Source organism: Rana temporaria, chromosome 9 (assembly GCF_905171775.1).
Source record: "Rana temporaria chromosome 9, aRanTem1.1, whole genome shotgun sequence".
NCBI lineage: Eukaryota > Metazoa > Chordata > Amphibia > Anura > Ranidae > Rana > Rana temporaria.
The window spans coordinates 158,542,240-158,570,101 of NC_053497.1; the positions used below are offsets into that span (position 1 = coordinate 158,542,240).

At 47.8% G+C, this 27,862-nt stretch overlaps 1 protein-coding gene across 1 annotated transcript in view; it reads left to right on the plus strand.

Annotated features, from left to right (window-relative positions):
• Positions 1-27,862, plus strand: part of OLFML2A (olfactomedin like 2A) — an 858,109-nt gene that overhangs the window by 685,109 nt on the left and 145,138 nt on the right. The gene's annotated exons all lie outside the window — the stretch shown is intronic.

Below are 27,862 nucleotides of genomic sequence, written 5' to 3' on the forward strand. Positions count from 1 at the left end.
TTATTGCGATTTTTTTTACTAAAAATAGGTAGAAGAATACGTATCGGCCTAAACTGAGGAAAAAAAATGTTTTTATATATGTTTTTGGGGGATATTTATTACAGCAAAAAGTAAAAAATATTGCATTTTTTTCAAAATTGTCGCTCTATTTTTGTTTATAGCGCAAAAAATAAAAACCGCAGAGGTGATCAAATACCACCAAAAGAAAGCTCTATTTGTGGGGAAAAAAGGACGCCAATTTTGTTTGGGAGCCACGTCGCACGACCGCGCAATTGTCTGTTAAAGCGACACAGTCCCGAACTGTAAAAACCCCTTGGGTCTTTAGGCAGCAATATGGTCCGGGGCTTAAGTGGTTAACTAATAAAATTAAAACATATTTTGAAATGAACGTGTCTGGGGAAACCTCTGAACAAGCTATTTGGGATAGCCAAATAGGCCACCTGGAACGAACATGGCGGTTAAGCTTTGGGGTCAAGGAAAAAAAAAGAAAAACAAAAAAGTAACAGATCTGCTGGAAGAAATAAATAAGTTAGAGATAAAACATAAATCTTCTCTAGACCCAGCAGATGCTAAGAGGTTGGAAATCGCGCGAAGTAAGTTGACACAGTGTCTAGATTATAAAACCAGAAATAAATATAGATATTATGCACACCAGTTCTATGAACAGGGAAACAAATGCGGTCGCCTCGTAGCTAGGCAGCTTAAAAAACAACAGGACTCCAAACATGTTCATAATTTAACAATACAAAATAAAAAAATAGTGGAAACCCAGGCTATAGCGGCAGAAATCCACAAATTTTATGAGACTTTATACAATATTCAACCCGAATCGACAAGTGCCACAAATGAATATTGATTGGGGGAGATCCGGGACTATATTGCGGATTCAGCGTTACCCTCGTTGCCGCCTGAAGCAACGGAAGTAATAAATAGGCCGATCACAGTTGAAGAAGTGAATAGAGTAATATCAAATTTGGCAATAGGGAAAAGCCCAGGGCCAGATGGCTTTATGAATAGAGTTGAGCAAACACCTGGATGTTCGGGTTCGACGGGTTCGGCCGAAATTCGGAAAAAAGTCTGGGTTCGGGACCCGAACTTGACCCGAACTTGACCCCGAACCCGAACCCCATTGAAGTCAATGGGGACCCAAACTTTTCAGTACTAAAATGTCTCTAAAACACTAAGGGAAAGGGCTAGAGGGCAGCAAAATGTCGATAAGAGCATGGCAAGTACTCTGAAAATAAATGTGGATAGGGAAATAACTTAAAATAACATACAAAAAAAAATCTTGACCTAGGAGGACGAGGTCCATATGGAGTAGGAGGTTGAGGTGTCGGTGGATGTGGCGGTGGAGGTGGAAGCGGCGGTGGAGGAGGACGAGGTAGCCAACACAGCAGGTTTTTGTTTTTTAATTGATTTATTTTTTAAATTAGGGTACACCCCAAAAGAGTGAGAAAGATCTAGGGTTGCTACCTCATCCCTTTAAACCCGAACACATAGTAATTACATTCGGTTCTGGGGCTAATTTAATGTCAATAAGGCACCAAGTGAGTTTAAAGCAGAGGTTCACCCTCATAATGAACTGCAGCTCATTCAGACCAGCACACAACTACATAAACAGTACCGCTATGCAAAATGTTTTAAATCATTTTAATACCTTTAATTGGGGCGAAATTAGGAGCCACTTCCGGGTATCACTCCTGTGGGACTGGGCGTGTCACTTCGTTCCCAGATCGCAATGTCTCCTGGGAGCACAGTGTCTCGTTTCCCAGGAGACAATGTATAACGCTGTATCAGTAATATCGCAGGATTTTGTGATCAGCTGCAGTGCTTTGTGAGCTATTTCTTCACGGCCGAATGTGCATGCGGATGGCTCTAAAGTTCAGAGACGTAAGTACACTTACAACTATGTTAAAGGCAGTAGATGCACCTGAAAAACAAAAAAATAGTTTTCCCGCAGAACCCCCGCTTTAATTAGCAGCACCTTAATCAGCCAGAGAACCTGTGTAATTAATATGTTTTCGCTTTTAAAGGGATGAGGAGGCAACCCTAGAAAGATCAGAAAAACAAGAATGGCTCGGTAAGGCCGGCCCGGTATATGTGTCTATTCTGCACAAGGTACGGACAAGTCCTGTGGGATCCATGCCTGGTTCATTTTAATAAACGTGAGCTTGTCCACATTGGCTCTGGACAGACGGCTGCGCTTGTCTGTGATAACGCCCCCTGCCATGCTAAATACACGTTCAGATAATACACTGGCTACAGGGCAGGCCAGCACATTCAAGGCGTAAAGGGCAAGCTCAGGCCATGTGCCCAATTTGGAGACCCAGAAGTTTAAGGGGGCAGACCCGTCATTCAGTACGTGTAGGCGTGTGCACAGATACTGCTTAACCATGTTGGTGAAATGCTGCCTCCTGCTAAAACGTTCCATATCAGCTGGTGGTGCTGGTTGTTGTGGCGTGCTGACAAAGCTTTTCCACATTTCGGCCATGCTAACCCTGCCTTCTGAGGTGCTGGCGGTGCCCCGGCTGCGTTGGCGACCTCTTCCTCCTCCTCTGCCTTCGCCTTGTGCTTCCACTGTCCCCCCGCTGCCAGGTGGGAATTCCACCAGCAGCGCGTCTACCAGAGTGCGCTTGTACTTCTGCATCTTGCGATCACGCTCCAGTGTGGGAATTAAGGATGGTAAATTGTCCTTGTAATGGGGATCCAGCAGTGTGGCCACCCAGTAATCAGCACCTGTTAAAATGTGCGAAACACGGCGGTCATTGCGGAGACACTGCAGCATGTAATCGTTCATGTGTGTCAGGCTGCCCAGAGGCAACGAAAAGCTGTCCTCTGTGGGAGGTGTATCATCTGTGTCCTCTGTATCCCCCCAGCCACGCACCAGTGATGGCCATGAGCTATTCTGGGTGCCACCCTGCTGTGAACATGGTTCCTCCTCCTCCTCCATCTCCTCCTCCTCATCCTCCACCTCGTCACCCTCCAGAACTGTGCCCTTGCTGGACAATTGTGTACCTGGCGTTTGTTGGTGCAGGAACCCACCCTCGGAGCCACTTGTGAATGACTGCCCTGAAAGCCTTGGAAATGATCCCGATTCCTCCTCCTCCTCCTGTGCCACATCCTCTTCCATCATCGCCCAAAGCGTTCTTTCAAGGAGGCATAGAACTGGGATAGTAACACTGAGAACGGCGTCATCGGCACTGGCCATGTTGGTGGAGTACTCGAAACCGCGCAACAAGGCACACAGGTCTCGCATGGAGGCCCAGTTATTGGTGGTGAAGTGGTTCTGTTCCGCAGAGCGACTCACGCATGCATGCTGCAGCTGAAACTCCACTATCGCCTGCTGCTGCTCGCACAGTCTGGCCAGCATGTGCAAGGTGGAGTTCCACCTTGTGGGCACATCACAAATAAGGCGGTGAGCGGGAAGGCCGAAGTTACGCTGCAGCGCCGCCAGGCGAGCAGCAGCAGGGTGAGAACGCCAAAAGTCCGCACAGATGGCCCGCACTTTCTGTAGCAGCTGTGGCATATCGGGGTAAGTTTTAAGGAACCTCTGCACCACCAAATTCAGCACATGCACCAGGCAAGGGATGTGCGTCAAACCGGCTAGGCCCAGAGCTGCTATGAGATTTTGCCCGTTATCGCACATCACCAGGCCCGGCTTGAGGCTCACTAACGCCAACCACTCATCGGTCTGTTGTTCCGTGTCCCTCCACAACTCCTGTGCGGTGTGGGGTTTTTCCCCCAAACAGGAAAGTTTTAAAACTGCCTGCTGGCGTTTACCCATGGCTGTGCTGAAGTTGGTGGTGAATGTGTTACGCTGACCGGATTAGGAGGCGGTAGAGGATGAGGAAGCGGAGTAGGAGGAGTTAGCAACAGGAGGTAAACTGAAGCGCCCTGCAATCCTCGGTGGTGAAAGGACATGCGCCAAACTGCTATCCGCCTCAGGCCCAGCCACCACTGCATTTACCCAGTGTGCTGTTAGGGAGATATAACATCCCTGACCGTGATTACTGGTCCATGTATCCATAGTTAGGTGGACCTTGGCACAGATGGCGTTGCGCAGTGCACACCTGATTTTGTCCCCCACTTGGTTGTGCAGGGAAGGGATGGCTCGCCTTAAAAAGTAGTGGCGGCTGGGCACGACGTACTGTGGGACAGTCAATGCCATCAGGCTTTTAAAACTCTGCGTCTCCACCAGACGGAATGACAGCATTTCAAAGGCCAGGAATTTTGAAATGCTGGCATTCAGGGCCAGGGTTTTGCGGGTGGGTAGGGGGGGTACTTCCTCTTCCGCTCCAGTGTTTTGGAGATAGAGAGCTGAATGCTTCCATGGGACATTGTGGAGATGTTTGGTGACCCAGGTCGTAGTGTTGCTTGCCGGTCCTCTAATTGCAGAGTGGCAGGTGGCACTGTCACTACAGAGGTTGATGAAGAGGCCGAGAGGCCCGAGACTGAAGCAGAAGAGGAAGCAGGAGGAGTCGAAGACCTTTCTTGGTTTTTGAGGTGTCTACTCCACTGCAGCTCGTGCCTTGCACTTAGATGCCTGGTCATGCAGGTTGTGCTCAGGTTGAAAATGTTTATGCCTCGCTTCAGCCTCTGATTGCACAGCGTGCAAACCACTCGTGTCTTGTCATCAGCACATTGTGTGAAGAACTGCCACGCTAGGGACGCTGCCACGCTTTGGCACCCTGCTCCCTCTTCTGCTGTGCTGGTGGCTCTGTGCGACCACCGCCTCTTCCTCCAAACTACATGGGTCACCTGCATGAGGTTGATTCCATGTGGGGTCGAGGACCTCATCGTCCACCACATCATCTTCCACCCAGTCTTCACCACTGCCCTCCTTGTCGGTCTGCACAATTGCGAAAGCAGCAGCAGTTGGCAACTGTGTTTCATCATCATCCGAGACGTGCTGTGATGGTCCCCCCATGTACTCATCTTGAAACATAAGTGGTTGGGCATCGGTGCACTCAATCTCTTCCACTTCTGGGGCAGGTCTAGGTGGATGGCCCTGGGAAACCATGCTAACAGAGTCATCAAAAGTCAAAGAGACTGCTGCATGATTTGAGGCTCAGACTGCTTGGCTGATTTGCAAGGGGGTGAGGTGAAAGACTGATGGACATTGGCTGCAGCTGCCAACTCTGATCTTTCAGCACAAGACTGGTTGGGAGACAATGTGAAGGAACTGGAGGCACTGTCAGCAACCCAATCTACTATCGCCTGTTCTTCTCCTGGCCTCAACATTCATAGAGCCGGATTAGGCCCTACCAAATACCGATGCAGGCTCTGTCGCCTACTCGCACCTGAGAAAGGTGTTTCACTTGTGCGTGTAGCTGGCACAGATCGACCCGTCCTCTCCCTGCAACAGGAGCTCCACCAGCAGCACCACGACCGCGGCCATGTCCCTTATTTGATGTTCTCATATTTCTCAAATGTAGGATCTTGCCCTAAATGGGTGTTTTTTTAATAGAACAATAGAAGAACACTAGCTAAAGTGTTTATCTCACACCTACAGATATGCAGGAAACGCACCAAAAAAAAAATATTTGCCCAAAATAATTTTATTTTTGAATAGCACAATAGAAAGCAGTATGTAAAGTGTGTATCTCACACGTACAGATATGCAGGCAAGACTGCAAACACTGGAGGAAAAACTGTAAAATATATTTTTTTGCCCTAAATGGGTGTTTTTTTAATAGAACAATAGAAGAACACTAGCTAAAGTGTTTATCTCACACCTACATAAATGGAGGAAACACTGCAAACACTGGAGGAAACACTGCAAAATATATATGTTTGCCCTAAATGGGTGTTTTTTGAATAGAACAATAGAAGAACACTGGCTAAAGTGTTTATCTCACACGTACAGATATGGAGGAAACACTGCAAACACTGGAGGAAACACTGCAAATCCCCCCCCCCCAAATGGATGTTTTTTGAAAAGCACAATAGAAGAAAAGTATATAAAGGGTGTATCTCACAGTAACATATGCAGTGCTGGTGTAATATGCAGAGTATCTCACAGGAACATAAGCAGTGCTGCTGCAATATGCAGAATATCTCACAGGAACATATGCAGTGCTGGTGTACTATGCAGAGTATCTCACAGGAACATATGCAATGCTGCTGCAATTTGATTTGTGAAGCAGGACTGACTCCTATATATTTCTCTCCCTATAAGAACAATCTGGAACCTTTCCCTAAATCTAATGCAGAGTATCTCACAGGAACATATGCAGTGCTGGTGCAATATACAGAGTATCTCACATGAGGTTGATTCCATGTGGGGTCGAGGACCTCATTGTCCACCACATCATCTTCCACCCAGTCTTCACCACTGCCCTCCTTGTCGGTCTGCACAATTGCGAAAGCAGCAGCAGTTGGCAATTGTGTTTCATCATCATCCGAGACGTGCTGTGATGGTCCCCCCATGTACTCATCTTGAAACATAAGTGGTTGGGCATCGGTGCACTCAATCTCTTCCACTTCTGGGGCAGGGCTAGGTGGATGGCCCTGGGAAACCATGCTAACAGAGTCATCAAAAAGCAGAAGAGACTGCTGCATGATTTGGGGCTCAGACTGCTTGGCTGATTTGCAAGGGGGTGAGGTGAAAGACTGATGGACATCGGCTGCAGGCAGTGGCGTATCCAGGATATGGCAGGTATGGCATGTACCATGGGCGCTATGTGAAGGGGACGCTTGTGAGTGGCTGGGCAGCAAGGCACTTATCACATACTTGTCAGCAACAGCATGGGCGTAGGAACCAGGGGGGACGGGGGGGATGCATCCCCCCCAGGAAATAATGCGGGGGTGACAGGTATGGTAAAATCCCCCCCAGGTTAGGAGGACTTGGAGCACCGCTGATCAGAAGCGTACTAACTAAGGGGCGGGCCGCACCAGGTGCCACACATTAGGGGGGTGTCAGGCGGCTCCCCCATCCTCCCCTGTATGAAACAGTGAGAGCAGGCTTGGTAGTGCAGCCACGATGTGATATGCTGAGAGCACAGGGAAAGCTCAGGCAGACTGACACACTACTGTGCACCTCACTCCCTGTTAAATTCTAACAACTCAATGAGTACAGCTCCCCCCCCCTCCTCTACAGGAATGGAATAGGCTGCATCAGCTCTGTCTCCTCCCTCCCCTCTGTGTCCTCCATGCTCCGTGCAGCCCGTGCTCAGCTGTGTCTGAAAGGAACGTGTGGGCGGGAACACTTAAACAAGTAGCCGACAGCTAAAGAGCCACCAACTTAACTAGTGTGAGACATGATCATCCTGGGAACATAAAGTGAGTTATCAGCATTGTCACTGTGTCCAGACTCTGCCCTCTCTCTCCCCCAAATCCTTCACTCCCCCTCTTTCCTCTGTTGTCCTCTAGCAGAGCCTGTCATTAACTCTATGCTGATAGGCGGCCACATCATGTCTCTTTTAGTCAGGCTTTTCACTAGCACTCAGCAGCAACAGTCTTCAAGGGATCACTTACAGTCCCAAGGAACACGTGGACTTTTACGTGGCTGGGATGAGGTGGCTGCGGATCCTGTCGTCCTCAGTGACCCAGAGGACTGTGCCCCGAATGCCTCAGCAAACCTACGCTGCATGGCCTCCCTGATCGTGCAAAGCCTGCGTAAGGATCCTTGTGTTCCTGGTATCAAAGAGAGGGATCATTACTGCCTGGCAACTCTCCTTGATCCATGTTACAAGAGTAAGGTTGCGGAGCTTATCTTGCCGTCGCAGAGGGAACAGAAGATGAAACATCGCCAGCGTTTGGTTTACATGGTGCGTGAATACCTAAGGGCAAGATCAGACTTGGACACCTTCCCCACTGAAAATCCTCTGGCTTACTGGGTCTTGAGGATGGATCACTGGCCAGAGCTTGCACAGTACGCAATTGAGCTACTGGCTTGCCCTGCATCCAGCGTCCTTTCAGAACACACATTCAGTGCTGCTGGAGGCTTTGTGACCGATCACAGGGTGCGCCTCACCACCGACTCTGTCGATCGACTGACCTTCATAAATATGAATCAGGCTTGGATCAACACCAGCTACCAAGCACCTGATGCTGATGAAACTGAATAATTTTTTTGAAATGACAGATCCCTTGGAGACTGCCTATGCTGATGCTGAGTGACTGTCCTGTTATGCTGCTGACTGAATATCCTTTTCCTCCTCACTGATCTTGCTGATAGCTAGTAAGAAAATGTTTGTTTCTGGGCTCCGCCACCAGTGCCTAATGCCCACCATGTGATCTCAACCCATGTGACATCACATTCCCTGGGCATGATGGGAATGTGATGTCACATGGGTTGAGGTCACATGGTGGCATTGCCCTATATAAGTCAATGCCCACCGCTCAGACGGCATTCCAGTGCGAGACCTCATCGTGTCAACATTGAATGGAAAAGAAGGGAGAAGACAGCGGAGACAAGCCCTGGGCTCTGCGGAGGAGCCAGGCAGAAGCGGAAGGCACCGCAGAAGCCCGGAGGGTGGCGCCCTCCGGTGGAAGACAGCAGAGACAAGCCCTGGGCTCCGCGGAGGAGCCAGGCAGAAGCGGAAGGCACCACAGAAGCCCGCGGATGTCGCCCCCCGGCGGAAAACAGCGTAGAAGCCCGGGGGGGGCTACAGCACCCCCCCCAGCAGAAAGCCATGAATCTCGGGGGCCCTCCCACATAAGCAAGGAGCTTCATGGTGAAGGGGGCTCCGGCAGAAAACAGCGTAGAAGCCCGGGGGGCTACAGAAACCCCCCGGCAGAAAGCGACGAAGCCCGGAGCCCTCCCCATAAGCAAGGAGCTTCATGGTGAAGGGGGCTCCGGCAGAAAACAGCGTAGAAGCCCGGGGGGGGGGGGGGGGACTACAGCCCCCCCCCCCCGGCAAAAAGCGATGAAGCCCGGAGCCCTCCCCCATAAGCAAGGAGCTTCATGGTGAAGGGGGCCCCTGGCGGAAGACGGCGCAGAAGACCGGGGGGTAGGTGCACCCCCCGGCAGAAAGCAGCGAAGCCTGCCCCCCCCCCCCGAATGCAAAAAAACCTTATGGGGTGGGGGGCCCCGGTGGAAGACGGCGAAGCCCGGGGCCCAATGGGGTGGTGGTGGGGGGCCCCGGCAGAAGACCCCCAGCTGACTAATACATTAATTTATAAATGTGTGTGGTGTATTCTTTTTTTTAATTTTTTTTCCCCAGGTGAATGGGTAGGGGTACAATGTACCCCATACTCATTCACATAGGGTGGGGGGCGGAATCTGGGGGCCACCTTATTAAAGGGGGCTCTCAGATTCTGATAAGCCCCCGCCCGCATACCCCGACAACCAACGGCCAGGGTTGTCGGGAAGAGGCTCTTGTCCCTATCGACATGGGGACAAGAGTGCTTTGGGGTGGGGGGGGCAGTGCCCCCCTCCCCCACAGCACACACTCCCCCATGTCGAGGGCATGCGGTCTGGTACGGCTCAGGAGGGGGGGCGCTCGCTCGTCCCCCACCCCCATTCCTGTCCGGCCAGACTGCGTACCTGGGATAAGGGCTTGGTCTGGATCAGGGGGGACCCCACGCTGTTTTTCGGTGTGGGTTTAACCCCTCACGTTCTGGACCAAGCCAAAGAGCCTAATGTACCCCTGGAGGGGGACCCGCGCCGGTTTCTTGTTTGAAATTTGGCGCGGAGTTCCCCTTTATCCCGGTCCTGTCAGGGGGGGAAATGCCTGATCGTCTGTTCATACAATGTATGAACAGCGATCTTTCATTTCCCCTAGTCAGTCCCACCCCCCTTACACTTAGAACACACCCAGGGAACATAATTAACCACTCCCTTGCCTTTAGTGTTAACCCCTTTCCTTGCCAGTGACATTTTCATAGTAAGCAATGCATTTTTAGAACATTGGTCGCTAGAAAAATGCCAGTGGTCCCAAAAATGTGTCCGCCATAATGTCGCATTACCGATAAAAAATGCTGTTCGCCGCCATTACTATAAAAAAAATATAATAAAAAAGCCATAAAACTAAACACTATTTTGTAGACGCTATAACTTTTGCACAAACCAATCAAACGCTTATTGCGATTTTTTGGAAACAAAAATATGTCGAACAATACGTATCGGCCTAAACTGAGGGAAAAAAAAAGATTATTTTTAGATAATTTTGGGGATATTTATTATAGCAAACAGTAAAAAAAAATTTTTTTGGTTAAAAAAAAATGTTGCTCTATTTTTGTTTATAGCAAAAAAAAACGCAGAGGTGATCAAATACCACCAAAAAAAATAATCTATTTGTAGGGAAAATAAGGACGACAACTTTCATTGGGAACCACGTCGCACGACCGCGCAATTGTCAGTTAAAACGACGCAGTGCCGAATCACAAAAACTGGCCCGGTCATTGACCAGTAATATGGTCTGGGGCTCAAGTGGTTAAAAATTAACAAAACACTAAAGTTAGCCCAATTTTTGGTGATAATGTGAAAGATGATGTTACACCGAGTAAATAGAGACCTAACATGTCACGCTTTACTATTGCAAACACTCATGGAATGGCGCCAAACTTCAGTACTTTAAAATCCCCATAGGCGACCTTTTTTGTTTTTTTCAGGCTACCAGTTTATAGCTACAAAGAAGGTCTAGTGCTAAAAGTATTGCTCTCGCTCTAACGCACGCGTCAATACCTCACATGTGTGGTTTGAACGGTGTTTACATATGTGGGCGGGACTTACGCAAGTCCCGCCCACATATGTAAACATCGTTCAAACCACACATGTGAGGTATTGACGCGTGCGTTAGAGCGAGAGCAATACTTTTAGCACTAGACCTCCTCTGTAACTATAAACTGGTAACCTGAAGAAAACAAATGTGCGTATTCGCTTCTGACTGGGAGGACAGGGGCATTTTAATTAATATTATTTATTTTTGTTACGTAATAATTCACTAAGACCTCCCCTTCAGGCTGGAAAGCATGAGTTCAGGGAAAAAAAAAAAAAGCTCTCATGCCATTGCAGCTTTGTTCCTGCATGTGTGATGAACTGAGCCTGCTCAGACACTTAGACAATGTTTTCCTTTCTTTTTAAAAGGTGAAAATCACTTGGATGCTCATAGAGCGTGGGTGGGTTAGTAATTTAAGGACACCCTTACCAGGTGTAAGCACTTACAAGCTCACCCAAACTAGAGACTGAAATTTGTTCATGTGATTTCAATTGCTTAATTAGCACACGTTATAAAAAGCGCGGATCGATCAGTCCTCAGCTGCCCTCAGAGGGGCAAGCTGGCAGGAATGTTTTTGCTAAACAGAAATGTGGTTTGGAGCATGTTTATTTTTATTTTGCCAATGTCTTTTGTTTATTTTTAAATGATGTTCACTTTGATGTATTTGTCTCTGCTGCCTTATTTTGATAAAAAATTTCTGAAGATGTTGGGACGGTTAACCTATGTTTATTTTGATTTTTGAAGTGTATTTTTGTTTGTGTGTGTGTTTGTTTGTTTGTCTTTTTTGCTTTCCTTGTTTTGTTGACCAATAAAAATTACTTTAAAATTTTGAAGTTTGTTTTTTGTTACTTTTTCATGCTACATGTTTTGACAGCTGCAGCTGAAATAGGTTTGGGCCTAACAAATTAGGTGTGATTTTTGTCTAAGCTTCTTTCCTGGTGTGTAATCATGAAATGTTTGCCATGTTTATTCACCAGGAAATTAAAAAGATAAAGTGGTAAGTATTTTGTTTTTACTGCAGTGGTCCTCAGCCCTCAAGTACCCCCGACAGGACATTTTTTGTGGATTTCTCTTATCAATAATTGCTGTCCAGACTGTCTTTTAAAGCACATGTGCAAGATGAAGGAAAACCTGCAAACATGGCCTGTGGGGGGGGGGGGCTATTGGTGGACAGGCTTGAAGTGCTGATTTACAGCACTGTGCTTAAATCTAGCACAAGGCAATCCTATTCTAATTGTGGGTGTTTGAGGGAAGCCAAGTGAGTGTTAGAACCCCTGCTTGTGTTTTTTTGGGGTTGAGCTTTGTGTCCCTTTTCTTAAAATTGGCTTCACTTCCTGTCACACAGCTGAACAGGAAGTGAGGTTAAAACCTTACCAGTATCTTTTCTTGGGGACACAGGTCAATCTAACTAGTGTCCCCATTAAGCAAATTGCACTCCAGCACTGCTGTGTACACCCCAAAAAGATTATTTAGTTTGGGGTTTAGTAAAGGCAAAGCCACTCTGCAGTACAAGCGTAGTCGCTGAAAATCAGAGAGGAAGCACTGATGGTTTTAACATCCAATCCTGTAGAAGCAACGTTTTTTTGTTTTCTTCCTTGCTTGTAGTGCAAAGTGGATTTGCCTTTAGTAAATGGACCCCAAAGTCCAAGATCCCTAATAATTTGGGGTGTACACAGCAAAATGCTAGAGTGCAATTTACATAATGGGAAACTATTTAGATTGATCTCTGTGTCCCCAAGAAAAGATATTAGTAAGGATTTACCCTCACTTCCTGTTTGGCTATGTGACAGGAAGTGAATGAATTTGAATTAGAAAGGGTGAAGACACCTCAAAAATGTTGTCACTATCAGGGGTGCAGACATCCCCAAAAAATGAGCAGATAATACTTATTTGCAAATTAATAATTTTTTATTTAACATTGGGTGGTGTTTGTGGGGGGCCCTAACACACACATTCATACATATTAGCAACGCTGTATCCTGGCCTATTGGCATGGTTATATTTTCTTAGGCCTCTCAATAAAACTCTCTGAAATGTGTGCTTAAACTAGAACTATAATCAACACTTTTTATTTTCTTTAATTTTGGATAGAGTGAGGGAGGGTTATAGGCCCTGTCAGTTTATTTTGTATTATCTGTGTCCAATTGGGGAGATTTGCCTTCACTTCCTGCCCCATAGCCAAACAGGAAGTGAGAGAAAAACTATGCAAATTAAGGGAATCCAGTGCCCCCCTCCCCCCCAGAACTAGTGTGAGTGTCCCCTGAAAATTCCTGGGCGGGTCATACAAAAACAGGGTGTGGCTTTGACAGGAAGGGGTGAGTCATTTTTCTATTAGGAGGTGCAGAAATGTAGTCAGGCCTGGGGCAGCACAAAACCTAAATATACTACTGCATATTAGGGCTTATTTAGACTGGATCCGATTTACAGCATGTTTTTATAGTGTGGGAGGAAACCCACGCAGGCACAGGGAGAACATGCAAACTCCAGGCAGATGGTGTCACGGGCGGGATTCGAACCAGCGACCCTTTTGCTGCTAGGTCAAAGTGCTATACACTACACCACTGTGCTGAACGAACATGATTGCAGCTGAAAGCATGAGATTTTTTTTTTCCAATACCATGCTTTCCAGCCTTATTGACCCCGCCTCTCTCCATAAAGAGGACCTGTCACACACTAGTCCTATTACAAGGGATGTTTACATTCCTTGTAAAGGAAGAAAAGTGATCCAAAATAAAAAAAAGTGACAAAAAAGTGCAAGAAGAAAAATATGAGGTAAAAAAATAAAACGCCCCTGTCCCTAGAAGCTCGCACTCAGAAGCGAATATGCATGTAAGTCCCGCCCACATATGTAAACACCATTCAAACCACACATGTGAGGTATTGACGCGTGCGTTAGAGTGAGAGAACTAATTCTAGCCCTAGACCTCCTCTGTAACTCTGAACTGGTAACCTGTAAAAAAAAATCAAGCATCGCCTATGGATATTTTTATGTCCTGAAGTTTGGCACCATTCCATGAGTGTGTGCAATATTAAAGCGTGACAAGTTAGGTATCTATTTACTCGGTGTAACATCATCTTTCACATTATCCATAAAAATTGGGCTAACTTTACTGTTTTGTTATTTTTTAATTCATGAAAATTATTGCACAAATACCGTTGGAAATCAAATAAAAAATGACCGCCACATTATTCCCTAGAGTGTCTGCAAAAAAAATATATATATAATGTTTGGGGGTCCTGAGTAATTTCCCAGGAACAAAATACAATTTTTACATGAAGGAGAGAAGTGCCAGAATAGGCGCGGTATGGAAGTGGTTAAAGTGAAACAATAAAAGTGAAATATTCCTTCAAATTTCATAAAGGGGGGGAGGGGGGTACACGCATGTTTCCCATGCTTAGAACTGTCCCTGTACAAGATGTCATTTCTGAAGTGAAAAAAAAGTAATTTAAAAGTACTCATGGCTATTAAGAATACAGGGCCATATTCTCGTAGATCGGCGCATATTTACTCAGGTGTAGCGCATCATAGTTGCGCTACGCCGGCTTAACTTGGAGAGAGCTCTCCCATATTCCCGTACCACATGCGTCCTACGTTGCGCTCGCGGAGCTGAAATTGTTTCGGCGTAAGTAGGCGCAAGTGACGGTAGGAGGGATGTGGGCGTGAAGAATGCTAATGAACCGTGACCCCATGCAAATGATGTCCAGACCGAACGGAGCATGCGCCGGACGTGCCCCGCCCTCTGCGCATGCGCAAAACAACAGTAGGCGTAAATCCCTGCTGAGTTGGGCCGGCCCAGTGTATAAATGCGTCACCACATGCGCTCAACGAGTGCAAAGTGACTCCATTGATTCTGTTGGTGGAGATTTTTCTCTTTAGCTTTGCAATGCCTGGACCCAGGAAGGAAAGGAGAAAAAAGAATTTCAGCCAAGATGAGAGGGCCATCGTAGTCTCTGCCATGGAGAGATACGATTCAAGACTCCATGGTGCTGACAGTGGCAGCACAAGTAAAACCAAAAAGGAGGAGATCCTTAGGAAAGTGACTGCCCAGGTCAATGCCTTAGGCCATGAGGCAAGGACCCCCCAGGAAATTCAGAAAAAAATGAATGACCTGCGTGGTGTGGTCAGGAACAAGATGGCCATCATTGCAAAGCATGCCAGGGGCACAGGAGGGGGGCCACCCTGTTCTACCCGGCTCACTCAAGAGGAGGAAGTGATTGCCCACTGCCTTCGGAGGGAGCAGGTGGAGGGCCTGGAGGGCCATGACTCAAGTGAGCCACCCATGAGGACAGGTAAGTGTGTTTTATCTTCTGGTGTGTTGCATGTGTGGTGGGGGTGGTGGGTTATGTGACAAGTGTGTTGGTCCACCAACATGTGACTGTTTTGTGTCATCCACAGGTGAGCAGGATGAAGCGGGGCCATCCAATGCTGCCAGTGGCCGTCACAGACCATCATCCACTGAGCAGTCTGCTTCTGTGACTGACCTCCTGGGAAGCCAACAGGCCTTGGTGGAGGGGAGTGGTCAGTCCTCCGCGCAGGAGGTTGTTGAGGAGGAGGTCCATGAAGAGGAGGTCCATGAAGAGGAGGTCCAGGAAGAGGTGGTCCAGGAAGAGGTGGTCCAGGAAGAGGTGGTCCACAGCGAGCAGGAGGTCTTCCTTTTTTTGGAGGAGTCGCATGTGGTGGCAGGACCATCACAAAGCCCCCGCATATCCAGCCCCTCAGGGTCCTCCAACACCCTCTCCAGTCCCTCCCGTCCCATCCCCCTCATCTCCAGCCCCTCCAGGTCCTCACTCTATGCAAGGGGCCCAGCCACTCCTGTCCCCAGGAGGGCTACCCACAGGACAAGGGGTGCGGCAGAAATGCTTCATGAGAATCTGGCCAGGCAGCAGGACCAGCAAACCCGTCATATGGGGGAAATCTTGGTGGAGTTGAGGCGCATGTCCGACAGCTTGGCCTCCTCGGGAGCAGTACCAGATGCTCTGCAAGATGTGGCTGGAAACTGCGCAGCCACAATCACCAGCCTGGGTGAGCTGCAGACTACAACTGCCGAACTTGTGGGGGAGGTCAGGTGCCTGCGAAGGGCTGTTCAGGCCCAGACAGCTACCCAGGAGTCATTGCTCACCCGCATAGCACTAGCTTTGGAGGGCAGACAGGCAGGCAGGGAGGCACCTGGGAATGTTCCTCCACCTGGAGATGTTCCTCCACCTGATGCCCCAGCTCCCCCCAGGCAAGTGAGGGCCAGGAACCTGGGCACCAGGCGTAGCCCGCGCCGGGGCAAGTGATTATTTATTGTTCATTTGCTCTGGTTAAGAGCTTATTTTATTATTTGCTCTGGTTAAGAGCTTTTTTTTTAGTTTGGGTGCTGCACACAGGCAGTGTTGCAGAGTACAGTGTGAATGGTGTGTGAATGTGGGGTGGTGACATTCCTGCCAGTAAGGGGTGTCACCCTCGGGCGCTGGTGATAAGTTCTCCCCAGGTCCGTATGAATGACGTATGAATGGACAGCAACATCATTGGGGCCTTGACGCGGCGTTGCTGCTCCTTAGTACCGTGCGGTGTACTTTGGTCTAATCCAATGTTCTGTGCATGTGGGGTGTGTGTTAGGGACCACAGTGGTGTGCATGCGTGCATTTTCTGTGTGCCATGTTTAATGTTTGTGTTTAACGTTCAAAGATTCGCTCCACGAGACATCTCCTGACTGCTGTACCATCAGCAGACGGGGTAGCCTCGGTTAGGGGGGGACATGGTGGTTGGGGGGTCAGGTCATCACGTAGGTCAATCTGCAGGCCCTTTCTCACTGCGAAGTTGTGCAGCACGCAACATGCAGCGATGATTTGGCACACGAAGTTGGGGGAATACAGCAGGGTACCCCCAGTCTTATCCAGGCATCGAAATCGTGACTTAAGGAGGCCAAATGTTCGCTCAACCACTGCACGGGTGCGTGCGTGTGCTTCGTTATATCTTCTCTCTCCTGGTGTTTGCGGATTGCGGAATGGAGTCATGAGATGAGGTCCCAGGGCATAGGCAGAGTCACCTGGAAGGGAAAAGACAGGAGGATGTTAGTCATGCATGTGCCCCTCGTGATGTCTGCATCATGGGGGGGGACAGTCATACCTGACACCCATGTCACTCACCAACCAGCCAGCTGTCCCCATACACATTCTGCTCAAATTGTCTGGGGATGTCACTTTGCCTGAATATAAAGCTGTCATGGCTGGATCCGGGGTGTTTTGCACGGACGTGCCATATGAGGCCATGTGCATCCACGATCACTTGGACATTGATAGAATGCCAATGTTTTCTGTTGCGGTATATGTGCTCGGTCTCGTGGGGGGGCTGTATTGCCACATGGGTACAATCAATTGCACCCACAGTGCGTGGGAAACCATCAATTAGGCAGAAATCTGTCATTGCCTTCAGCCGCATGTCCTCCTGGGTGGGTCTGATTATGTGGTGCGACATGCGTCGGAGTATTGCGGGGACAACTTGGTGCACGCATCTACTCATGCTGGTTTGGGATATCCCAACCACGTCTCCACTGGTTCTTTGAAAAGAGCCTGTGGCAAGAAAATGCAATGTTGCCAGGACCTTCACCAGTGGCTGCACTGCATGGGATCGTTGTGTTGGGCTGCTGATGTCATTCTTCAGGGCTCTGGTAATTTCAAGTATGGCATCAGGGCTGAATCTATAACGGTGAAACACATCCACATCAGCCATGCCAAAGAGGCTAATGCGCTGTGGGTAGATCCTCTCACGTGCCCTCCTCCGTGCCCTCCTCCTTCTAAGTGCCTCTTCCTCCTCACACACTAGCAGTGCTAAGACCACGCCTGCCCCTGGCATGTTGGCATACGAATGTGTTGTCCGCAAAATTTGGTTGCTCAGCTCGTCCGGGATGGTGCTGCTGTATTTGCTTTTTTCAAGCTAACTTACTCAGGTCTGGAGCAAAGTTAACCGAGCTTTATAAGGGGTAACTTTCAGCCGGACAATCGTCTTACGCGCACAGCGCGTAGCCTAAGCCGATCGCGCGTAGGTTCGGGAATCAGCGCATCTACATCATTTGCATATTTGAATACTAATTCTATGGCAGCCTAGGATGCCATCAGCTGAAATATACGCCTACGCTGCGTAAACTTAAACTAGTTAAGACGGACAGGAGTAGCCTGATTTCTGGCGGATCTGGTTCTGTGACTACGGCGCATAGATAGGACGGCGCATCTTTACACTTACGCCGCGCATCTCCATATACGCCGGTGTAACTTGTTTGAGAATATGGCCCAGAGTCATTGCTCATTAAAATGAAAAAAAAAAAAGTGTGGCGGTTCCCCCAAATTCAATTACCAGGCCGTTCAGGTCTGGAATGGATATTAAGGGGAACCCCGCCTTAAAAAAAATGGCGTGGGGTCCCCCCAAATATCCATACCAGGCCCTTCAGGTCTGGTGTGGATTTTAAGGGGAACTCCACCCCAAATAAAAAAAATGGCGTGGAGTCCCCCTAAAAATCCACACCAGACCCTTATCCGAGCACGTTAAAAAGAGGGGGGGACAGAGTGTGGCCCCCCCTCTCCTGAACCGCACCAGGCCACATGCCCTCAACATGGGGAGGATGTCCCCATGTTGATGGGGACAAGGGCCTCATCCCCACAACCCTTGCCCGGTGGTTGTGGGGGTCTGCAGGGGAGGGCTTATCAGAATCTGGAAGACCCCTTTAACAAAGGGGACCCCCAGATCCCGCCCCCCCCTATGTGAAATTGTAATGGGGTACACTGTACCTCTACCATTTCACCAAAAAAAGTGTCAAAAGTGTGAAAAATTACAGTAGCCGTTTTTTGACAAATCTTTTAATAAAATCTTCTTTCCGCGTTTTTTCTTCTTCTTTCATTCGGGTTTCTTCCTCTGCTTCTTTCTTGGGTCTTCTCGTCCACATCTTGCCCGACGTCTTCTCCTATCTTCATCTCCGTCTGTCAGCCTTCTCGTCCAACATCTTCTTGTTCTTCTGGGTGCTGCGCTTGAAATTTAAGACCCCGACGTGTTCCGCTCTTGGGACCCGCCCCCCTCTGACGCCACAGGTTAACTCATGAAAGTCCGCGTGTGGTATATGTGCGTCAGAGGGGGGCGGGGTCACATGAGCGTCACACTGCGGGAACTTCAATTGGAAGCTCGTCCGCATAGTGCGGGGGCTTCTTCTTCTCCGGACGGCGCGCTTGAAATTGAATTCCCCCACCGTGTGACGCTCTGTGACCCTGCCCCCCTCTGACGCACATGACTTTCAAATGAGTTTACTTGTGGCGTCAGAGGGGGCGGGTCCCAGGAGCAGAACATGGTGGCTAATTAAATTTCAAGCGTTGCGTCCGGGGAAGAAAGAGATGTGGACGAGAAGGCTCAGGCTGACGGACGGACGGAGAAGATAGGAGAACACACCGGGCAAGATGCGGGACGAGAAGGCCGATGGAAGGAGAGGAACATGGGAGAAGACGTCGGGCAAGATGTGGACGAGAAGACCCAAGAAAGAAGCAGAGGAAGAAACCCGAATGAAAGAAGAAAAGAAGAACCGCGGAAAGAAGAGAATAAAAGATTTGTCAAAAACCGGCTACTGTCATTTTTAACACTTTTGACATTTTTCTTTTGGTGAAATGGTAGAGGTACAATGTACCCCATTAACATTTCACATGGGGGGGGGCAGGATCTGGGGGTCCCCTTTGTTAAAGGGGTCTTCCAGATTCTGATAAGCCTCCCACCCGCATACCCCCACAACCACCGGGCAAGGGTTGTGGGGATGAGGCCCTTGTCCCCATCAACATGGGGACATCCTCCCCATGTTGAGGGCATGTGGCCTGGTGCGGTTCAGGAGAGGGGGGGCGCACTCTGTCCCCCCCTCTTTTCTGCGGCCGGCCAGGTCAACGTGCTCGGATAAGGGTCTGGTGTGGATTTTTAGGGGGACTCCACGCCATTTTTTTTTAAATTTGGGGTGGAGTTCCCCTAAAAATCCACACCAGACCCTTATCCGAGCACGTTGACCTGGCCGGTATGGATATTTGCAGGGAACCCACGCCATTTTTTTTTTTTTTACGGCGGGGTTCCCCTTAATATCCATATCAGACCTGAAGGGCCTGGTAATTTAATTTGGGGGACCCCCATACATTTTTTTTTTCCTTTATGAATGAATCCCTTTAGAATTGCCGGGAGCCGACAATTCATTATTGCCGCGTGTGAATTTTAAATGACTTTTTTCTTTCAGAATGTCATTTTGTGCAGGGACAGTTCTAAGTGCGGGAAAAATGCGCTATTTCACATGCTTACTTTACACCCCCCCTAGGTACGAAATTTAAAGGAATATTTCACTTTTATTGTTTCACTTTAAGCATTAATAAATTCACTGCTCCCGAAAAAACGGCCGTTTTAAAAAATAAAAAAAATGTTGATACATGTCCCCTGTGGCAGGACTGAGGTCCCCAAACACTTTTTAGGACAAAACTTGCATATTAGCCTTTAATATGAACACTTTTGATTTCTCCCATAGACTTCTATAGGGAGTTTGGCGCGGCTTTACATATCAATTGCAATGCCCCGGCTGCTACGCTGGTTCATGCGCCTAATTAAGGCTTCACCCGGAGTACTAATTAAGGCATGAACCAGCGCAGCGCACAGAGAATAGTAAATCAGCCCCACAGTGTCATGTTTATTTTCCTGTACTAAATACTCATCATTGTCAATGTAAACACCACAAATCTAGATTTGTTCTTTTAGGCAGCATTGATATAATAAGAAGCCACACATTGTTGAGTATCCAAAAATATTGATTGTATCATGCTTAAAATGTGTCATTTTTATTTTTTCAAAAAATATCTTAATAGAAATTCTTACATTTTTTTTTTGTGTCAAGAAATATATTTTTGCTTTGAAATACTTGTCTACATCTATTTTTTTTTAAACCCTCCCCAGCACATCAATGAGATTCTTCAGTTTTTGGTCCACCTTTCGGTTTTTCTTTATAAACTTCTCTAAGGCGAGGTTTGTGTCCTCTATTTCTGCCCTGCAGGACATGATCTCCCCAATTAGGACATGGGAGACCAATCCGCCCCCAACAGCTCGAACACCTCCTGAAATTTGGAAAAAAAACATGTATTAAAATTATGCAGGCCTACATGTATTACATGAAGCTGTGCTGTATGACACTGACCTGATGTAATGGCATTTTCCACTTCCTGCACATCCGGCGAGGGTGGTGCTTGGCTCTGTGTGGGGTTGGTCGGCTACACTGCTGCAGCTTGATTGCGCCCTATGAGATTGTAAAAAAAGGGATACATGAATCAAAAAGATTAGAGGCCTGAAAGAGGAATATCAATCATTCTTTTTATAAAGTGTGGTACAATTGTCTATTTTTACAATCCTTCTAAGCTTAACACAGGATTTTATCCATTACCAAAGCTGCTGCATTTCTCTATCTTTGGCCAAGTTTCTGTGATGTTTGTGATAGATCACTGTGACCTTTACCCTCTTTCTCCTGATGCATGATGGGGGAGGAGGAGCTGTACCAGGAAGTCAGACAGTGTGTGAGGGGAACTGGAAGCAGACACATGAGGCTGAGAAGGGATTACATCTGATAAGGACAGAAGCTGTTTGGAATAAGACTCCTCCATGTAAGAATGCCATAATGTTCTGAGTAATAAACCTTGCTCTGGTTAAGTAGTACATCGGCCTGTGTGTGTAACTTGCTGAGCAGATACTGGCAGCATTGCCAGCAGCACCTGAGAGACAGAGCGGCAAGGGGACATAACAGTGGCGACGAGGATTGTGGATTTTAGCACACATGGCCTTCATAGGGTTTATTCAACCATTTGATCCTGTAGCTGAGTCATGGAGCTCCTGGGTGTAGAGGCTGGAACAGTATATGGAAGCAAATAATGTGACTGTTGAAAAGAAAGTTGCAGTTTTTCTCACTGCATTGGGTCAAGCTGCATATGGAACCCTCAGAGACCTTGTTTCTCCAGACAAGCCGGCCTCTAAGCCCCTGCCTGAGTTAATTCAGACGCTACATACACACTACAACCCGAAGCCGTTAGAAATTGCAGAGCGGTTTAAATTCTACAGTAGAAGGCAGCAGGCCGGGGAGGATATAAAGACATATATCATTGCTTTACGTAAACTAGCTGCCACTTGTCAGTTTGGAGACTACCTGCAGACGGCTCTCCGTGACATGTTCATCATGGGACTCTGCGACCCAGCCATACAGAAACGTTTACTCACAGAACCCGACTTGACTCTGGCAAAAGCCACTGACCATGCTACGGTCATAGAGTTGGCAACACGGGATGCCACCCTCCTGAAGGCACCACCTACAACTCCTACAAGCCAGGGTGAGGAAATATTCCACACTGCTATCACTCAACGCTCGAGACGCCAGTCCCCTGCCACTCAGCTTAAACCTTGCCACCCTAATTCTTCTGTCTCTGGGACCCCGACTTGCTACCGTTGTGGTAACACTACTCACAGTGCGCCTGCTTGCAAGTTCAAGGATGTTGTTTGTTGGGCGCGTTTGCCGCAGCTCTCGCTCCCCGAACACTACCACAAAAGATAGACGTAAACAGACATTCCGTGTGGATATGGACAATAACGGTTTCAGCTCTGATGAGGAGACCTGTGTCCAGCATGTTGGACTGTTTCGAGTAGCTGGGAGTACTCCTGCGATTAAAGTGGATGTCACACTCAATGGCTGTCCTGTCTCCATGGATGTTGATACAGGGGCAGCTGTGTCTGTCATTTCATGGACTGATTTAAAGGCATCGGGTCTGTCCCTGCCGCTAAAACCTACAAAGCTCACACTACAAACCTACAGCAAGGAACTACTACAGCCCTTGGGTTATGTAAAACCCCTTGTTACATTAGGCAACCGCAGTCAAAGTCTACGCCTTTATGTTGTAAGGAATGGAGGTCCTCCGCTGTATGGAAGGGACTGGATCAAAGCCCTGGGCATGCCTCCTTTTACCATTGCCCAATGTACATTGATTTCTAAAGTAGACCATTGGGTGGAATCCCTGAAGTCACGTTTTAAAGAGGTTTTTGAGGACTCTTTGGGCACCGTAAAAGGAAAGATGGCCCACCTCCTCTTGAAGCCTGGTGCTACACCTCGTTTTTGTAAGGCAAGATCAGTACCTTTTGCCTTGCGGAAGAAAGTGGAAGCAGAGCTGGACCACCTATTGGCTGAAAAGATCATAACGAAAGTGGATAGAAGTGAATGGGCATCACCAATTGTGCCTGTCAAGAAAAAGAATGGAGACATTAGGATTTGTGGTGATTTCAGGGTAGCTCTGAACAACCAACTTCTTGTGGATCAATACCCATTGCCTCGACTTGAAGATTTATTTGGCTCACTGGCTGGGGGGCAAAAGTTTACAAAAATAGACTTAAAGCAAGCTTACCTGCAACTGCAAGTACACCCAGATTCACGCCATCTGTTGACCATTAACACTCATAAAGGATTATTCCAGTATAACCGCATGGTTTTTGGCATAGCCCCAGCTCCAGCCATCTGGCAGCGGATCATGGATGAGGTACTGGCAGGAATACCTTTCACCCAATGTCTACTGGATGACATGCTCATCACTGGTCCCACTGATGAAGAACACAGAAAGAATGTTGAAGCTGTGCTAGAGAGACTCCAAAAGTATGGTTTACGTGTCAATCTTTCAAAATGCGAATTTCTCAAGTCTCAACTGGAGTTTTGTGCCCACACGGTGGACCGACATGGGTTACACACTACTGAAGAAAAGGTTAAAGCCCTTACCCATGCCCCTACCCCCTGAATGTCACCCAGCTCAGGTCCTACCTTGGCCTCCTAAATTACTACCACCGTTTCTTGCCGAACCTAGCACACCAGCTCTACCCATTACATCGCTTACTGGATGCAAGAGCTAAATGGATATGGACAGACAAATGTGAAGAAGCTTTTCGGCTTACTAAAGAACTCATTCTGTCTTCTCGAGTTCTGGTCCACTATGATTTAAAGAAACCCGTCATCCTGGCTTGTGACGCCTCGCCTTATGGACTGGGTGCCGTGCTTTCCCATGTCATGCCGGATGGCACGGAGCGCCCCATTTCTTTTGCCTCCAGGTCTTTAACCTCAGCAGAACAAAACTACTCCCAGATTGACAAGGAAGCTTTGGCCATTGTATGGGCCACAAAAAAAACACCAAGTATCCACTGTATGACCTCTGTGTGACACCCTAACTAGGTTGTTCTTGTGGCCAACACTCAGTGCCGATCCTGACCTCCCTGGGGCCCGAATCAAAATGACATGGCACATTAAAAATGAGAAGCGGGGGGCGCTGACGACAGTGACATGTCACATTAAAGAAAGTTGAGAAGTGGGGGGAGGGGGTGTTCTGCTGTCGAAAATTACATCTTACATTAAATTGAGAAGCAAGGGGTGCTGACTTCTTGCCTCTTCTCCCATGCAGCCAGCGAGTTGAGAAGCGGGGTGAGGGGGCGAAAAATTACTTTTTACCAGGCGGGGCCTCTAGTTATTTGGGGGGCCCTTTGCAGCTTTGCGGGGCCCTAAGCGGCTTTCATAGTGAGCCTATAGGGCGGATCGGCCATGCCAACCGTTGTGCTACTGAGTCCATATGTGTAATCAACTGCTGTGCTTAGCATACTCTCCTTTTACTGTATATTGACTTAAGTTGGATTATTTAAATCTAGTTAATAACACATCTACATTAAATAAAAAATTGGTCTCACATAAAAAGATCTTAAATAGAATAAACAACCAATTATTATGCCCACAAACATGAACCTTGAGACATCTATTCTTGAACTGTATATATACACAACCTGAAATAAAAAGCACATGCCGCTAAATAATAAAAACAAATATTCAGAGTACACATGAAAATTACTTGCGTCTTCTGAGGACTCTTCGAATTCTCATCTGGTCCGGCTCTCGGATTTTCAAATCAGACCATCTTTTGCGCAACTGCTCCCTGGACCTCTGCACCCCGAATTTTGCATGGATAGTCCTCCGTACCTGCTCCATGATCTGGGCCTTGACTTTATTGGGGTTCTTGTAAGGCCCTTTTTTGTAGTCATAGTCCTCCTTTTTAAGAATAGCCACCATCTCAACCATCTCGTCGAAGGTCATGTTGGTGGCTTTGTACCTCCTGCTCCTCCTGGTGTGTGCCTGGCCTCTCTCCTGCCTGGTTGCAGATTGCTGTCTCTCCTCCATCATGTCTTCAGACTCTCTTCACCGTCTTGCATTGACCGACTAAAAAGGGGCGTGGCAATCACTAGAACGATCGTCATGGGCAGGGAAACGTGTGGAGCTTCTCACATGCGCAGTGTATAAAGGGATATTGCGTGAATGAGAACGTCGTTCACAGTCGGTAGAAAACGTCGGAAAAACGATCGTGCAGTACGACGATACGAAACTTGATTTTTGGACTTTATGATCAGTGGATGAGTTTGTGGGTTAGATATGGGGAGGAAGCTAAGGCTTGATTGACATTAGCTTTTTTTGCTTAATTTTGACTTTCTGGAATAATGGAGGCCTTCAGAGACCAGGAGTTCTTCACATAATTTGTTCAAAGGGGGCCCCGGATGGCAACCCCTCTTTTTTCTAGAATTTTTATTTCCCCAAAAAAAAAATTATTCAGCCAAGATCTGGCATTGTAATGCCCCCCCCCAACCCTAAAATAATCGACATATTGTTACCAGTTGCCACACAGCACGTGCACTTTGGGGGGCCAAGACTGTATGGACAGTCTCGCGGGCCACCACCACTGGAACATCAGTGGCCTCATCAGGCACAAGTGTCATGTAGTTTGTTGATGGTCTCTTTAGGAAATTGTGCAATATGCAGGAGCAAAGTATGACATGGTTCAGATTCTACTTAACAAACCTACAGTCCTTATCTTGTTTGCAACACCTGTATACTGCTGTTCAAAGTATATAGGGCCAAAAGGTCTTGTCTTGTGATGACCTTGGGGGAGTGGTGGCGGGGAAACTCATGCTATTTTTTTCAATGATTTTTATCCATATTGCAGGGACCAAACATTACATTAAAGCCGCAAGCAGTAATAAATGTCTTTTTTCTTATAGTAATCTCATGTTGTGCAGGGACATTTCTAAACACATGCCACTACTATAGACACCCAGCAGGTACGATATTTAAAGGAATTTTTGATTTTTTTTTCACTTTAAGCATCATTAAAATCGCTGCTCCACAAAAAACTTTAAAAAGTTTTTTTTCCATTGATACATGTTCCCTGGGGCAAGACCCGGGTTCTCAAAGACGTTTTCCAACAATAACTTGAATATTGGGCTTTGAAATGAGCACTTTTGAATTTGAACGTTCGAGTCCCATAGACTTCAATGGGGTTCTAAATGTTCGCGCGAACGTTCGGTCCGTTCGAAAGTTCTGGTGCGAACCGAACGCGGGTATGTTCGGCTCATCCCTACTAGACATTTATTGTTTATTACATTTGATGTAGCAACATGTTTATTGTGGTTAAAGCTGTACAATTTGATCTTGACCTAGAGTCAGAATGGAAATGTTTTGAGTCAGGATCTACGGTACTTTGAATAAGAGCACTTAAAAGTAGAGTTGAGCGGACACCTGGATGTTCGGGTTCGTGTTTTAAAAAAAAAGTTCGGGTTCGGGAACCTGAACTCCGAACCCCATTGAAGTCAATGGGACACAGACTTTTAGTAAAAAAAAAAAATGCGTGGAGGTCCCCCCAAATTCAATAACCAGGCCCTTTAGGTCGCCGTCAATTTAAAAAAAAATGACGTAGGGTTCCCCCTAAATATACCCTAAATATCCATAAGTGCGCCCCCCCCTCTCCTAAACCGCACCAGGCCGCATGCCCTCAACATTGGGAGGGTGTTGATGGGGACAAGGGTCTCATCCCCACAACAATTGCCCGGTGGTTGTTTGAGTATGCAGGCAGGGGGGGTTATCAGAATCTGGAAGACCCCTTTAACAAAGAGGACCCCCAGATCCTGCCCCCCCCCTGTGTGAAATGGTAATGGGGTACACTGGTACCCCTACCATTTCACGAGGGAAGTGTAAATAGTAGTTTTCAGAAAAAAAAACACACACACCGTAGAACAAATCACTTTATTAATTAAACTAAATAAAAATCCAGCGGTGAAAATAGACGATCGATGCTGCTCGCTGCTTCATCGTTGTCTCTATCCAGCGTCGGGTGATCTCTCCAGCGCCGATGCTTTGACGTTTCTTTTATAGGGGAGGCGGGCCACGCGTCATGTGACTCCGTCCCCCTCTGACGCAAACTCTGCTACATCACTGGGACAGCCCTTGCGTCAGAGCGGGACAGGGTCTCGTGACGCGTGGCCCGCCTCGCCTATAAAAGAAACGTCAAAGCATCGGCGCGTCATTCGCTGAGCTGTGCTCTGAATGGATGGATCTTCTCATCGCTGGACCAATCGCTGGAGACATCACCTGTCGCTGGAGAGATCACCCGACACTGGATAGAGACAACGATGGAGCAGCGAGCAGCATCGATCGTCTATTTTCACCACTGGATTTTTATTTGGTTTAATTAATAAAGTAATTTGTTTTACAGTGTGTGTGTTTTTTTCTGAAAACTACTATTTACACTTCCTTCGTGAAATGGTAGGGGGGCAGGGGGGGGCAGGGGGGGGCAGGATCTGGGGGTCCCCTTTGTTAAAGGGGTCTTCCAGATTCTGATAAGCCCCCTGCCCGCATACCCCCACAACCACCGGGCAAGGGTTGTGGGGATGAGACCCTTGTCCCCATCAACATGGTGACAAGGTGCTTTGGGGGTCACCCCAAAGCACCCTCCCAATGTTGAGGGCATGTGGCCTAGTGCGGTTTAGGAGAGGGGGGGGCCACACTCTGTCCTCCCCTCTTTTCTGCGGCCGGCCAGGTCAACGTGCTCGGATAAGGGGTCTGGTGTGGATTTTAGGGGGAACTCCACGCCATTTTTTTTTTCAATTTGGGGTGGAGTTCCCCTTAAAATCCACACCAGACCTGAAGGGTCTGGTTATGGATATTTAGGGGGAACCCTACGTCATTTTTTTTAAATTGACGGCGGGGTTCCCCTTAATATCCATACCAGACCTAAAGGGTCTGGTTATTGAATTTGGGGGGACCTCCGCGCATTTTTCTTCCTGAACTCCGAACCCGGACCCGAACTTTCAGCAATTATTTGGGTTCAGGTCC